The following is a 12,772-nucleotide window of genomic DNA, read 5'->3' on the forward strand; positions in this document are numbered from 1 at the left end:
GGCGAACTTCAGGTCGGTTTTAAACGTTCAGGTTCGCACGATTTGCTCTGAGCTGAAGTTTGTTTTAATGCATATTCGATGTCGAGCCGAATAGCAAGAGGTCGTCACAGTCGTCGTTCTGGAGTGTAATGGCGATTCGTTCGGCTTGTTTACCAGCGCCGGAAACTGCAGTATTCTTGCATGCTTCCGCTGCTTTCAGTGTCTATGAAACTGCATTCTTGTGAATCAACAACGAGCAACTTTTTGTCGATGTGTTATGTGTTTCTTGAAAAAGTTGCCGATTGCTTCTTCGTGTTTCTGACGTAATAGAAATCAACAGTTGTATGTTGCCTTAGTTTCGTTCAAAACTGTGTATATGAGTATATGTACTAAACACAAATATTTAACTTATCATTAACCTATCACAATAAAAAGATGTATTCATTATTTTGAAACTAATTTGAAATTTTGATTAATGTTGCTTTAGTGTGAACAAAATGTTTTTAAATTGTTTGGTAATATTTGGTGGAAAATATTTGGTTTGTGCAATATTGATCACTTTTGATATTCATGTCTACATTAAAATAAATGAAGTTAAATTGTAAGTTATTGTATTGACGTAAAATTGTAAAATTGTAAAAGAAAAATTTATATAATCCTTTATTTATAATTTATGGATTCAGATTTTCATATCGAGATTTCTATTATGTCATTTATCTACATGAGAAATTATTACTTTTATGTATCTTTTCTGAATCTCATATATTTATAAGTATCTAATATTTTTATTTATTATTTAAAATAAAAAATAATGAAATTTAAATGTAAAAAGTTATTAAAAAAATCTATGTTGCATAAAATATTATGCAACATTGTATTAATAATGAATATCATTTTGTGAAATACTAACGTATCAAATATTTTATTATCACGAAATAATACGAAACGTATTAAATGGATGATGATCTCTATCAATGCTTAAATTAGTTTAATTAAAAATGATAAATATCTTATAAAGATAATATCTATATATAGTTCAATATCCAATTTTCGAAGAATCGCATAAGAAATTTGCATTTTGCTATCATGGTGATATCATAACACGTTCGACGGTCTTAATTATCGTAGAATTCTCGCGACGCGATTATGCAACGAGAAGTGAAAGTCGCTCGATATTTGCGAACACGAAGTGCGGTGCACGCAAGAGATGTCGAGATTTCTCGCAGAAATTCGACCTCGTCGTCCCTTCCCAACACGGCATGTTGGCGGAAATGAAACAAATTGGAATTTCGCCTGTGCATCCGGAAGGAAGCATACTGCCTTTTCGGATTATTAAATGAGACACTGAAATATTCCAGGTTTGGTATATCTTTCATATATTTGATTCATGTTTTAAAATTCTATGTTCCAAGATATTTATATTTATTTTTAATCGATAAACATGAAAGAATATTTAATAAAATTTATCAATTTTGAAGCTAAATATCGATTGGAGAATATTTTCATTTTGTTATTTTTCACAGTGTTTATTAAGGAATTAATGTTTTTCAGATATTTGACAAATAATATTAAAACATTAATATGTCATGTGTTACATTATATATCATTTTTATAAATATTTTTAAATATTAATGAAATAAATTCCATGTCTTATCTTAGATATAAAATACAATATAAAACATATTATTTACGATAACAATTTGATTCTAAATTAATTCACAGATTCAATTTCAATCAGATACAACATATCACTTGTCAATCATAACGTATAAATATACTTTGAACCTGTCATTTTTTGCATAATAAATGTTTTAGATAAAAAATCTTTTTCTACTTCAATTTTCAAATAATAATTTTTACAATTTAATCATTTTTTATGTACTTAATTAATTTTTCAACAAATATTTATAAATATTAAGGATACATATCAAAATATGAAAATCTTATATAATCTTATATAATTTTACATAACCTATACAATTTTGTACAAATTCTTCTTCTGAATCCTCTAAACAATGTTATTCCGAATAAACTACACTACCAACATTATTTGTAGAATGTAATTCTCGAAAGAAAGAATTAGAGGAAGAATACATAAACGAAACGCGTAGACGGAAATGAAACTAAATGAAGCTTCACCTGTGCAACACACATCTAAAAGGGAGCCTTTATAGCACTTACACGCGCTTAAATAACCTCTCTCTTCCTCGTTTTATTTCGTCTGGATACGAGCAAGTCCACGAGACTTATTCGTCGCGTTTCCCGGCACTTAAGAAGTTTATTGCTAGCCACCACGAGGCCGATACGCGATTGGATGTTGGACAATAAAAACGAGCGTTCCCGCGAGCCAGACGTTCCGGAAAACTTCTTTTCCCAACAGGGATGCGGCGATTTCGTTTTTTTCACGCCGTTGTATTTGCTTACGAGCTGCATCGCTTTTCACGAACTCTAGTGGCAGAGTTAGGCATTAACGAGTTGAAAAATTAAAATTTCAAATAGTATTAAAACTTTAAAATGCTCGAATAATATTTATTCGTAGCTATTATAATTGACCATACATTCGACATTATAATTAATCGTTGTGAATAATAAATTATTTGTTAAAAGTAATATTATTCTTAAAGTTAAAATTTAAAATTTTATCCATTTCTATCTAGTGGATTTCTATTTGCGCCTTTTCGCGGTACAATGAATCGTCTTTCATGTTGCACGTTTAACGTTTTTCTCGAGGGATGATTATTACCATCGCCAATCGGTTTGTATAGGAATTGAAATGAAGAAATAAATTTCACGTTGTGGTAATGTAAATATTAATGTTCTATTTTATTGAAACGTTGATATACGTGTCTTCATAAAGATATGATAAGTGTTACAATTTTACTAATGAAAAAAATATTTTATGATATGGATAATTATAGTATCATTTAATGATATTTTTTTAATATCGTGAAATTAATGTCTTGCAGAAAAATACTTTAGAATATGGAGGATTATTGCTTCGATAATAGTTTTGCAATTTTTGAAAATATGAATTAAACGGGTAATAAAAAGATATACAGTTTATTATACAATATATCTCTTAAATTTACTTTTGAATCTTCATAAATCTTTGCATGAAAATTGGTAAATCATAAATTAATATTTTACAGTACTATGTGGACTATTAGAATATTTAAAAAAAGAAAGCAGCTCAATATTTTGTTCGCGTGACAACGAATCTGGATTATCTATGCTCCGTTTCTCATTCGTTGCTTCCATCCTTGGTGATTCGAGCACACTTTTAAAATAGCGCATCGAGCTATTAAACGAAGAGTAGCAATCGCTTTACGGTTAACGAAGTCGCGTTAACGAGCTCTTTCTCTTCTTTTTTTTTTTTTTTTTTTTATTTGCATTGAATGATCGCGAAAATGAAATTCCTTTCTGCGACACGAAGCTCACGTTCGTCTTTTTCCATTGTTACTGGTAAAAATATATTCTTGCATAAATGTTTCAATTATCACGCGTGCTTTCTTCCGTTATGCATCGAAAAGTATTAGCATCCTGAAGAAATATTAGTTATAACTTTTATTACATATTTATTTATAGTACAACTTTTTCTGTAAAAATTTCCTTTATATATATATTCCTATTCCTTTATATATATATAGGAATAGAATACGTTGTAATAAAATACACCTAATTATTTCAATGCAAACACGTTGAAACGTTTAAATTACACGAACGAATTTCGATCGGACAAACGTTGCACGATCCTGAAATTGCAACCAGGCGGAACTCTTAAACAAACTTTGGTAAATGCGCAACATTCTTTGTGCGTTTCGTGCATATTCGAAAGCACAAAGATAGATATGTTGTTTGTTTGCATGTTGCGCTCGCGGCAGCTTTCATATGAACCCGTTCTCCTTCCCTCTGTCTCTTTATTTTTCATACCTTGATGCACCTTTACCAGCCAACCCGCCCCGAGTTTTTCATTTGCTCCGAGCTCCTCCACTTTCCCTTTCCCTCTTCCCACCCTCCCTTTCCTTCACGATCGTTTCCATTCTTATTTGTACTCCTGTATTTTACTTTCATTCTGTCCCACTGATTCGCCCCGACTTTTCACCCCTTTATACCTTTTTTAACGCGCACTTCCGTTTATACGGCCACTTTCCTGCCCTCTTGTTTGTCTCATCATTCGCTTCATCCCCTTCCTTTACCTTTGTGCCATTTTTTCCCCCTCCTCCCCCTCTATCATTTTTATCCTTCCCCTTTGAATCCAATTTTTCACTCTCTACTCTCGAGTTTTACCGATACGTTTCATACGTTTTCTCAAAAAAAAAAATTGATAATTAATTAATCGATCAATTTTTTCCTTATCTCATATCAAACAAATAAAGTAAAGAGTTCTGAGTCTTATATGTTATATGTAGAATATTTGAATCGTGTTAAATGTATAAATTTCAATGATAAACGAATCGAATTACATTGTTTTAAATAATGATCGATCGATCTTTCGTTCCATGGACTAAATCTTTCTTCCATCCCTTCGATCGATCCTCTTTAATTTTTCTCTTGTTTTTTAAATAATGATCGATCGATCTTTCGTTCCAATGCACTAAATCTTTCTTCCATCATCATCCTCTTCATCGATCCTCTTTAATTTTTCTCTTCACCCACACACGCATCGCCCTCGATTTTTGCCAAAATCGCGAACAGATCCGTCGCGCATACGAGATAAGCCACGTTGTCGAATAACACAAAACGGGGACATCGGATACGAAAATCCCCACCCCTCGTGTCGCGCAACGAATGCAATTTGTCGGCACCGTGTTTAATTACAGCCAGAGGATGGTGGCAGGGATGATGAACGCGCGAACACGCTTCTCCCATCAAACTGATCACAGTTCCATCCCGCAGAGGGTTCCTCGCGACAATGTTCAAATATAGGGTACACCAAATCCCTCAACGTTTCGAACGTTTATAGCAATAATAATATTCTGGAGAGGAATATTTTTAAACGATACGTGGCTGAAACACGATTGAACTTTCTCGTGGTATATGTGGTTCAGAATTTAGAATTTTGGAGGAATATTATTTTTAAATGTTTGTTGTTAAATGGTACATGATATATATATATGAAATGGATTAAAACGAATCGTTCGAATGATATGATCGTGTTCTTCTCGTCATTTCATTAATTAAATTCTACTGCATCAATTTGCCACAATTAATTCTTAAATTTGTTCATCTTGCTGCTCGATTCCTCATATTCGTATCTTTAATAATCCGTCGATGGATCACTTCACTCTTCTTTATCGTTGAAATTTCGACGAGCTTTCTTATGAAGAAAGGTTTATCGAGGAATATAAACAAATTGATATGAAATTGTTTAAGATAATTATATGATTCGATTTATATAGTTTTAATAAAGTTTCGATTCGAAATGACAGGGCGACACATAATGGATGAACAACGTCAAAACAGTTCTTACAGAACTGTGACTAATATTGTTGTCATCGATATTCAATAAAAGCGTTTCCATGTTTCGCGCGCTATAATATTCAAAGCGAAATTGGACGGTGGTGATGGAATATGATTCCGGACCTGAATTGTGTGAACTCGATTTCAATGGCAGAGTTGAAAAACTTTTGAGATCCGTTAACTTCGATCGACATCATCGAAATAATTATAATCGTAACAATGGAATTGCTCGGATTATTTCCAATCGTCTTAACTTAATCTTTCCTTCCTTCGGGGGGAAAAAATCTTGTTGTCCTTCTCGGCTATTAATTAAGCGTCAATGGTATCGATAAATTAAGTCCGCGAAATCTGTTATACCGTTAATTAACCGTGCCTTATTTATCTTCATATTTATGATTGTCCACGTTTCTACAGCCCGACAAGTTATTATCGAGTGCTCAAACGTCGAGTTATTTTTTTTGCCGGTGAAATGGTAGTTGAATGAGTTTCTAACGGAAGTACGTGATATTGGAGATTCCACGCTTATTATACTTAATAAGGAGGTAAGAAAAAATCAGCGTGTAATAGGTGAAAATAGTGAAGTTCAAGATGAAATGGTGGAATCTTGAGGAATGTTGTAAAATATATATGATGTTTAAATGTAATTAAGATGTTCCACACGTTTTGAGAGATGTTCCAGGAAAAACAGCTTTTCCAACTGGTATGTGTACGTGTTTAGTAGTGCCAACTATTTGTTATTTTAATATTCATTCGTTTCCTTATTCTGCGTAGCGAAATTTTTCTATTCTTTCAATTATTCTATATAGAATGGGTATGTTTCTTTCTTTCTTTTTCCTTTTTTTTTTTTTTTTTTTTTTTTTGCTATTCATTTTAAAATTTCAAAGATCGGACATTCTTACGTATCGTGTGTAGCTTATTGAAATTATACGAAGAAAAAGGAAAGGAGAAAAAAAATTTAAAGAGTACGAATATCGTGACGATATAAATTCAGATTCAAGCGAGTTATTTTAACTTAATTACTTACTGCGCCAAATATAATTTACAGAGTATCGAATTAAAAAACAAATTATCTCTTTTTTATTAAATATCGGCTTATATAAGTAATGAATTTTCAAAAATATTTTTATTTTTAAAATTTTAAAACATAATAATTCGAGACGCTCCATCCTTTTTCGCGAAGGGACGAATCATCAATATCTCCATTTTGAAACGTTTCAAACGATTTCCAAAAATTATTACATTATTACATCCACGCGCCTATATATATTCGTGTAAACATTTTGCGCGAGGAACCGAAAGCAAATTTTCGCGCGAGTGAAAATGAAACGGGCCGACCGTAAAGTATATTCCATAATCCATCAAAGCGGATGATACACACGCGTCTACGACATTATCCGGGGCCCCGTTTCGGCTTTGTTTCGAAATCAGCCGTGCAGCGAAAACACGGGAGCGTTTGAATAAACGCCGCCACGGCGATATTATCGCGTCGGATGTTATCGATTTCTATCGTTATGCGGGCTCGTTTCCTGTGTATTTATCGGGGAATTTCGCGAGCAGGCTTCGGTGCACGGAATCGCTTTGCCCATTAAGTTCGATCGGGGGGTGGAGGGGGGAAAAAGTTACATTGAAAACGTCCTCTTTCTTCTTCTTCTTCTTCTTATTTTCTTCCTTTGCGAATTACTGGTTTGTAAGTTTGTACAGAACGTTTTCTAGAAAGTGGGACGAACAGTGTTTCTTCTCTGTTATTTCTTCTTTTTATTCTTCTTATTCCCACTTTTTTTTTTTTAGAAGAAAGTTTAATGGAATTTGTTGAGTTATTTTTTTTTAAAGGTTCAAAGTATTGTAGATAGAGAAAATGATATATAAAGTATATATATATATATAGAGAGAGTGAATAAGCGATGGAAATAGATTTTTAAATATTATATTTATTTTATAAAAGTAATTGTAAAAGAATTTATCCTTGGACGAGTTAAATGAACTTTTGCGGAGAAGCTTATATAAATCTTAAGGAAATGTGAACGATTGCAGTTTATAGCAATGTATGTTAAAAATATCTGACGAGGTATTTCGTTTTTCATCTTTGTATGCAAACGTTCCATCTTCCTGTTGAAATTGTATTTACTAGATCACGTAGCACCGATGACCGTAGTATGGCCGTCACGTATTCGCAGTCTTTGGTTTCAATAGATAATACGAAACGTGGAATTAAAATTAATCGTACGAAAATTATTGCCACGTAGAGCGTAGAGATGTAATAGGCAACGTAAAGAATACTTTTTGCATATGCAGGACATTCGATAAAACTGAATTTATGGGAAAAAAATAATAACAGAAATAATGCCATTTGACAAATAAATTAATATACACTTTGTTCTTTGAAAAGTAAAGAATAAAAAAAGAATAAATTTTCTTCTTTGAAAAGTAAAGAATAAATTTGATATTAATCGACATTTTTTTCTTTTTATTTCCAGTTGATTCCTGTCTACATGGAAACCGAGAATTTTCTTCAGAAAGAGGTTTAATAAATACGAATCAGAATAGAAAGAGAAAAACGACGACGTGCTTATTCGCATCCGTAAAATTTCATTTCGAAAATGTATCCTCCTTTTATATACGGAATATTAATAAACGTTCTCTCGTGAGCCAACGTTCCACCTCGAAAATGATAAAATGGAAAATTCCGTCAACGGAGTGTCGTCGTGTATTCAAAGTATATGCTCGAGATACGGACGAGTATCTCGTAAGGATGCTAATTAATTAAGAATCGAGGTAATTAATGGCTTCTGATACAAGTGGCGCCATCTAAGATTTTCATTCACCTGTACATCGCGAATTAATTTCGTCGAGTTTATTTCATTAAATATTACGTCAATTGGTTGTAGATGGGATGCCGGAATATGAATTTCTCAGACCTTGCAGGATTTCCCGCTTTTTATTCGAATTATTTGAAAGCCGTTGCGTTTCTATGGCGGGCTTTTCGAACGAGAGATTCGCTTTATAGAAAGTTCACTTGTGGAAATGTAATTTGGATGGATATAGTACCGTGTGATTCCACGGTAGTGTTAATTAACACGATTGGATGCCACGTGGATGAAATTTAACCAACTTGGATGTCTCGATGATTGCACGTGAACCGAGGAATGAGAAATCTCGATCGATTGGTATATATGTATATATACTTGCCTGTTACACGGCTGGGAATATATTTGCATTTGTGAAAGGATTATTAATACATCTTTCAATTTATATTGATTATTATTAAATAAATGGATATTAATATAAATTGATAAGTTACTTGATAATTTTTTTTTTTTTACAGATAATTCCATAGGATTAAAATTTACAAGGCATAGAAATTGAAAGTTGTGCAAAAGTATACTGAAGGTAATCTTTTTTCATGACAATTGATATAAGATATTTTCTTTTTAACTGAAAAGATGAAAATATTTTATCTATAGCATCTATAGGTAATCACAATTCAGAGGAATTGCAGCTGTCATATTTAAATAACATTTATTTAAAATGTATATAAATCCTCTTACTATTGAATTCAAAAGTCATAACTCTAATCATTCTTAGTTAAACTAATTAAACTATGTTAAAATTTAAAAAATTTTTCTTATTTCCTTATAAAAAAAATTGAATATTTCCAAAGGCGGTTGCAAATCAGAAAGAATTGATACCTATAGAGATTTGTAATATACATTGTATAAAACTTTTGAATAATTTTAGAGTACACACTTCCTTCTTTCCCTCGATAAGAACAAATATGCGATCGTGACTGGAAAACGCGTTCTTGGCGCGAAACGTTATCGTTCGCTCGAATCAACGTGTACACAAGAACCATCAGAGTTTGGCCATTGTCAAGGGGCAACGATGCGTGCTCGCTACGACGCCAGACGTTCCGGAAACGTGGCAAGGATGAAAGGAGAGAGAGAGAGAAAGTTTGGCGAGTCCAAGGAGAAGAGACTCGCCGGTGCACCGGTTCCAGATTTACGTTCGACCCGTAAAAGACACGGGAAACGTGCTCGTGTGTGACCCAGATCGTTAACGAGACGTTTCGTCGATTAAATAATGGGAGCCCATTGCGGATTCGTGAGCGAATAAAATGGTCGAAAGTTGCTCTGAATCGAGGCAAGCGCTTTGCTCGATCCTTTGCTTGATCCTCGTCGAATAGGAAAGTTGTGCACTTTTTTTTTTAAATAATTTATCGTAGAGGTCATTGCAGGGTGAAGAGGAAACGATGATGACGATGATTTCCAGGATATAACTTTCTTTGGAAAGTGTGTTCTATGTTATCTTTTAAGAAAGGTGAAAATTTAGGAATTATTGAAAGGGGTAAGTTTTATTTTATTTTGATTATTTCGATTTTTGATAATGTTGATAAGATTTTGTTTTATTTTAGGTATGAGAGGATGTGTTTTTGCTGTAAAATTTTATGATTAATCCCTGGCCATTCTGATATTTTTGCTATATAAATTTTATCAAATAGTATATGCGGTGTTTGACATGTAATTTATGCCATAATTTTTCCTTCAATTCAGAATATTGATTGAGGATATGTAATCTATCAAATTCAAACTTAAATGTATTAAGATGACTGAAAGGCAATTATGAATTTGCAAGTACGAATACGAATATGTGTGCATGAAAATAATATAGAGAAGAAAGTACATATTAGAAGAGGAATTAGAAAGTGAATGAAAATCATTAACGTTAACGTGAAAAATTATCGTTCACGGGTAAAGATTCGATTTCAAAATTCGATTTCAGGCTATCCAATTACCCGATATAATGTCATAATTGAAGAAACGTGAAACTAAATGATACTCGATAAAGACACAAGAAATATCGTTGTAATAGGCGCGTTAGATTAGTCATGTCTTTCGAATTACAACGTGAAAGGAAACGAATGGTAGATATCATTCAGTCGCGTGTTTATATTTAACGGTACAGGTAATTACGATCAATACAACACCTTATACTTGTACGTTTAACGGTACATGTAATTACGCGCAACAGAAATAGTGCATTCCTACTGTCACAGAAAATACAATAACTTATATAACTTGAATCTCTATAATTCAAAAAATTTTTATAAGACTAAAATTTTCTTTATTCGTATCGTTATACATTATATCATATATCTATAGGAGATTCGTAACAGATATGGACCTATAAAATTTGTGAAATAGATAGCTATCAGCTGATAGGATCAGATAGAGAATTTATGGAATTCGAATCAGATATGAACAAATAACAAATAACTTCTTATATCTGTCATCTATGCTTCATAAATTTCAGTTTACGATGTGTTGTTAAATTATTGAGAGTAATAAACAGAGAAAACTATCTGACAATAATAGCCATAACGTCCATATAAATTTTCTAGATATAAAAAAATATTGAAAATCCATTTTTACGTTAAAAAAATATTCTTAGATTTTTATTTTGAATCAATATATTAAGAGAATTTAATAAGCAATTTTTTATGATAATATAATTATTGTAAATTAATTGTAATTAGTAATTAGATTACATAATTATAAAATAACTTCTTCATTTTATTTGATATTATGATAATCATTATGTCAGAATAAAAACATATTTTCTTGATCATAGTTGATACGATCATCTGGATCATTTATCTTCAAAGTCCTCTAGGCTCAGGATTCTCTTGGTCCCAAAGTCACTGAGATATCAACCTTAATCCTCAGATTAGAGATCAAATAGTGTCAGTGTTCCTGTAGGCCCAGAATTATGCTTAGGATTAATTAATTCAACCCTAGCATTAAAATTAATTTGGATTTTATTTGTGTCAGAGCTTCCCTGTTCTCAGAATTTTCTTTTAGGGTTTTAGTGATCGTATAATCTGAATATTCTAATGACCATAAAATTATCTTTAGTGTTTTTTCTTGTTTTAAGATCTCCCCTTTGACAAGTTAATTTGAGTCCCAAAAATATCTTGGAATATAATTAATTAAATTAATCTTGAGATTAATGCCAATAGATAACTTAAAATATATTATAATAATTTTGAGATTAAGATTACTATAACACTAATTTTGATATTATGAGAATCTCTAATTAAAGTTAAGAAAAATATCTCGTTTTGAATACATATTAATATATTTTCAATAATACAATTATGAATCTATAATAGTTACCAATTATTAAATTATAATTATATAATGAATAATTGTACAAATAAAAAATTTTAATAATGACTACAATTGAATTTTAATCACACGCAAATTAAAAAATTAAAAGATATGAATCACTGGATATATTTACCAAATTTTATTTAAATTTTATTTAATGTATATTTTTATTCGCCAAATATCAAAAATCATATTTATTTTAATTGGAATAGACATTAAATTTAATTCAAAATTTAACATTATTTTAATTAATATCTTTAATATAATATATCTTTAATAAACGCGATGATGATAAAAATATACACATCTAACTATGTTAAAATACAAAGACAAAAATAAATCAAAAAAAGTTTCCATCATAATACGTCAGAAGATATCCAATTTCAAGTAATGAAAAAAAAAGTAATGAATATTCGAATATTCTCGGTATAGATTATTTGACAATTCACCGAATAAAGATTTTAAATTATCACGATACATTTCCGTCCTCACTGTTATTATTATTCGTTCATCCACGTGATTTCATGTTTATCGGTCGTTGTTCTCGGCAGATTAATCATCGCGCATTATATGTACGTATATCGTGTACGTTATCGATCTCTTGACACACATACGACCTGATTTATATTCGGATAACGGTGGAAAAGAATTGGGTCGTGGGATGGGTGAATACGCGAAATCAACGAGCATATCGTTAAGTTCGCGGATTTATCGAGAGAAGAGACGATCTCTCGAGAAACACTGCTTAATTAATTTCAATTTTCGTTCGTGAATAATATCTCGAAAAATAATCGTTGCTATATGGTTAATATTTTTAATTGAGATTTAATTAACGCGAATTGCGTTTTCGATTTGTCGCCATTTTTGCTTGAACGGTTAAATAAAATTGCAAAGTACAATTATAAGAATAAAAAATCTTTGGTTTTTAATTGATTCGTTTTTATCTTTATTATTACTAATATTTTTTTGTTTGTGATTAATTTTTAGAGACTTTGATATTTGTTTTTAATTTTAAAAATGATAATTTCGAAATAAATGAGAATACATCATAATTTCAAAATATATTAACCTATTTAAAATTTTAAAATATATTATTCAATTTTTGGAACTATTTATTTATCTTTCCTTTTTTTATATAATTTAATTAAAAAACTTTCAGGTTATCTACC

At 31.2% G+C, this 12,772-nt stretch overlaps 1 protein-coding gene and 1 long non-coding RNA gene across 6 annotated transcripts in view; one reads left to right on the plus strand and one right to left on the minus strand.

Annotated features, from left to right (window-relative positions):
• LOC413076 (ecdysone-induced protein 78C) overlaps positions 1 to 12,772 on the minus strand; it is a 113,001-nt gene that overhangs the window by 30,107 nt on the left and 70,122 nt on the right. The gene's annotated exons all lie outside the window — the stretch shown is intronic.
• On the plus strand, positions 889 to 10,866 carry LOC102656019. The gene is made up of 6 exons (XR_001703463.2): positions 889 to 1,337; positions 7,914 to 8,211; positions 8,325 to 8,603; positions 8,762 to 8,826; positions 9,175 to 9,780; positions 9,848 to 10,866. It is a non-coding gene; the product is annotated as an uncharacterized LOC102656019 (long non-coding RNA).

Source organism: Apis mellifera, linkage group LG6, assembly GCF_003254395.2.
Source record: "Apis mellifera strain DH4 linkage group LG6, Amel_HAv3.1, whole genome shotgun sequence".
Taxonomy (NCBI): Eukaryota; Metazoa; Arthropoda; class Insecta; order Hymenoptera; family Apidae; genus Apis; species Apis mellifera.